This window comes from Micropterus dolomieu, linkage group LG02 (assembly GCF_021292245.1).
Source record: "Micropterus dolomieu isolate WLL.071019.BEF.003 ecotype Adirondacks linkage group LG02, ASM2129224v1, whole genome shotgun sequence".
Lineage (NCBI taxonomy): Eukaryota > Metazoa > Chordata > Actinopteri > Centrarchiformes > Centrarchidae > Micropterus > Micropterus dolomieu.
Genome location: NC_060151.1, coordinates 32,248,516 through 32,249,017, shown reverse-complemented (window position 1 = coordinate 32,249,017; position 502 = coordinate 32,248,516).

Here is a 502-nt window from a genome sequence, read left to right as displayed (position 1 = left end):
GTCGAAAAGACTAGAAAGGCGCTATACAAGTACGGAGCATTTACATTTACTCAAAGGCTCTTCCTGGGCGGACAAAAGAATGCAAATGTATGTGGCATCAGCGAGGTCTCTCTACTCCCTGATTGGTTTATGTTCAAACTCTCACCTATACAGACGTTTATTGTAAGTCAGAAAAACCCTTTGATTAGCACTCAAAAAAAACAAAAAAACCTGTGACCAAAGCTAATTTCCCAAAGTGAGTTGCAGTGAATCCCAAGAATCAGAAACCTATAATTTATTTCTCACTCTTGGTTTGTTAAATTCAGTAACTCACATTAGTTGTTTTACAGTTTCTCCTATGTTGAACTAATCATTCAACTTCAGCTAATTCACGATTTTTGTGGAAGCTGCTTGAAATGTTTTAAAGTCTGGCTTTTTGTGCCGCCACACCTGCAAATGGTGACTGAGAGTGGGAGAGACAGAAACTCATTGTCTGGGTTCTCTGCTGTCTTACAGGCTACAC